General features: G+C 44.3%; 1 protein-coding gene across 2 annotated transcripts in view; it reads left to right on the top strand.

Annotated features, from left to right (window-relative positions):
- The window catches only part of CDH7 (cadherin 7), a 110,460-nt gene that overhangs the window by 43,406 nt on the left and 63,622 nt on the right, over window positions 1-3,432 (top strand). The gene's annotated exons all lie outside the window — the stretch shown is intronic.

Raw genomic sequence — 3,432 nt, 5'->3', positions numbered from 1 at the left:
GCACTACCAGCAGTGACCAGGAATAATGGTCACAAGCTGGCAGAGGGTAGATTTAGGCTAGATATCAGGAGGCGCTACTTCATGGTCAGGGCAGTTAGGATCTGGAACCAACTACCAAGAGAAGTAGTGCTGGCTGCTACCCTGGGGGTCTTTAAGAGGAGGCTAGATGGGGTCGTGTGACCCCAGTACTCTTTCCTGCGACGGCAGGGGGTCAGACTTGACGATCTACTCAGGTCCCTTCCAACCCTTGAAACTATGTAGAATTGTGTGTTGGGACAGGAAGTCTCTATCAAGTTACTTGATTTCTGACAAACTTTCCCTGAATGGAAATAAGCTTGAGAACTTCAGAGAGCGAGTGGGCAGTATTTCCAAATACCATGGATCTTTGAACCTCTATATTGCTTTTCCCCTTCAGAATATGATGTCCAATGTGGTACCAAAGAGCCATGCTCTATAGCCCTGAAGGCAGCAAATGTTCATGTGGCTCCCACAAATTCATAATTCCTACATTCAGCTACTGGCTTGACTCTCTTGCAGCTGCTTTACTAGCTCCCTTCTGGCTTTCTGTATGAAAAATCACAAAAGGAATGTGGAATACCACACAAAGAAAGCAATAATATTCCACTCATCTCTTTGAGCCACAGAAACTTTCTAGAGCCATTCTGCACTGAATTTCAGGGTGTGTTTATATGTGCAATAAATGCACAGTCAAGTTATTACGCAGTAAAATAAGAGGCAATAAGATGTAGGCAGGAACACATCTACATGTGTGCCTTGTTGGGCGCAGATTTACCCTGCACTGCTCTGCCCTCCTGCAGCAGACAGGGGGAGCTCCAGTCTCCCCCAGGTGCCAGTCTAAGAGCTGGCAGGAGGTACGGGAGCTGATGCTGATGTGCAAAGTGTTAAGAGAGCTGTTCCGGGTGCAGGGACAGCTGTATCCCAGCCATGTGCACATCTTGAAACATCTGCCCCTCCAATAGCTTCCCTTACATTTGGGTTTATCCAGGCAGTGGCCCCCAGTTGCTTGGGCTTAATGGGAGCAAAACTGCTCCCAAACAGCATCTACACATGTGCTACTATGCATTGTCTAATGCGCTGTTTATCTACTACCTGTATATGTTGGTACTAGCAAATGGCCCATTAGACTAATTTAGTATGTAGTAAGTCCAGAACGCATGTAGACAGTGACGTGTTACTATGCATTAGATTAGTCTAACATACAGTAAAACATCTCATCTTGATGTGTCCTGAGAGTAGGATTTTCCTAGAAAATTACTGCATAGCACACTGACCTCAATAGATTTACTCAAGTCAGTGACAGAGCCAAATGAGGATATATACCTTTTCCAGTGCTCAAAGGGCTTATATTAAGTTTTACAAAATTCCTATGACAGTTTAGTATTACTTTTCCCTTTCATGATATGAAACTGAAATACTGAAAATGGATTAGTTGATAAGCAATTTGATAGTGAGAGTTTAGTCCAAGAATCCTGGGTTCAAGTCCAGTATACAGTCCACAAGGTAAAAGTCCTTCCATCTTAATATGTTTGGGGATCAAATGCTAGTAGTCTTATATTAAAACAAGGTTGATGCATACATTCTGCAACAAGCATGAATCTGGATCCTTTTGATATAATTAATTTTACATTGCTGCCTTGAACTATACTTTAAGGTTTCTCATGATGGCACTAAAACACTCATACAGATGTTTAAACAAACTCCTTAGTATATTTTATATGGAATTGGGAGCACCACAGTGCCAGTGATGAGCTAAATCTGTGGCACTAGAATGTGTTTCCCAGGATTAAGTAGGCAGTAGGTAGTTCTTCACTAACATGAGCACAAAACATCCCTGGTTTTTAAAGGTTTAGTAGAACAAAGAAAATTGTGCTTTTCCTCAAAAGGTATAGTAAATGTAGCTCATCCACAGAATGAAGCATAAATGTATCAAAACCATTGCTTATCACTTCTCTAATCTGCAGGCTAGCAGTTATCCGTTAAGGCCCAGATGCAAAAAAGAGTCTGTAAATGCCCACAGCATTGCAGCATGTCACTTTTAGCATCTAACTTTCTGACCCCTGAGCTAAGTACAGACAGTTAAAAAGCCGAAGGCTGAACTGATTCATTCTTTGCAGATTCATCTATTCTGCGTAGATTGAACTGGTAAAACTGTACAGACATTCACTTTTGATTCTGGAAGTACAGCAACCTGCCTGAAGTGGCACAAGCCAGAAACTGGGGTGCTAGAGTATAACTTCCTGCTTAGCTGGAGCAAACTGCTTGATTCAAGGGTAGCCCACCTACCCAGTTGGAGGGGGCAGGGGTTGGAGGGGAGGTGCAAAGCATCCTGGGATGCTGGGAGACTATGAGTTAACTTGAATCTGGAGGGCATCTGGGACAGAAGTTCAGTAGACCAATTTAACCTAAATCAGTTAAGTCTAATGCTACATCCATCCGGGTTTGTCTTAAACCAGTTTTGGCCATTTTGAAAGTGGTTTATGTGCACTAAACTTCTGATCATTTATACTGGTTTATATGTAAGCTCTGTCCTTGGCCCTGAAATGAAACCCACAACCCCGAGTTTGGGCTCCCTAAGGCTAGGGACAGACATTACACTTAAACTGGTTTAAGTGATCAGAAATTGGTTTAAACCTATAACAGAACAGACATTCAGTGCACATAAATCATTTTGAAAATGGCTGAAACCGCTTTGAGATAAACCTGGTTGAAATAGTATCAGATTTAACTGATTGGATCAAACTGGTTTATGCAATGTCTGTCCCTGACCCCTTCCTGGTTTAACTTAAACCAGAGTCCCCCAGCATCCCAAATGCTTTGGAGCCCTGGGAGGGGCTCTCTGCTCTTGAGAACTGGGCTCCTCTCTGTTCCCTGGCTGGAGTTCCAGCAGAGATAGCTGGGACAGCAGCATCTGCCTGGCTTCCTGGTTCCCCTCTTTCTACACTCCCTACTCAAGCAAGGATTCCACTCCTCCCCTCTTCCACAGCATGGATGGTAGCCAGCATGTGGTATGCTAGCTAATGCTGAGAGTCGTTTGTATAAGACAGACAGGACAAAGGCAGACAGGACAGGGTCTGCTTAGGGCTTTTTGGAGCTAATCAAAAGGTAGCTGGTAGTGTCCCTCCATTCCTTCTTGTTTAAGAAGAGCTTGAACTACTAAGAGCAGCTTTTGTTTTCTTGATGGGGTGCTAGATGCTGTGCTACTCTCTGCTGGCTCCCTCCCTGGCCCCTCCCTAATCAGAGCATCCTGCTGGGGCATGACCACCCACGCCTCCTCAACTCAGCACTGTGGAAGGGTAAGGAGGGCTGCTCTAGCACCCTCTGGCTTCTACCCTGAGCCACTACAGGCATGTGCCTGCATTTTCTCAGTCCAGAGGGGATGTTTATGTGGTTACAAACTGGTTCATAGATTCA

The sequence above is a fragment of the Crocodylus porosus genome, unplaced genomic scaffold, assembly GCF_001723895.1.
Source record: "Crocodylus porosus isolate Cpor-Errol unplaced genomic scaffold, CroPor_comp1, whole genome shotgun sequence".
Lineage (NCBI taxonomy): Eukaryota > Metazoa > Chordata > Crocodylia > Crocodylidae > Crocodylus > Crocodylus porosus.
The sequence above is the reverse complement of the archived record's forward strand: the minus strand, read 5'-3'. Positions and strand labels throughout refer to the sequence as shown.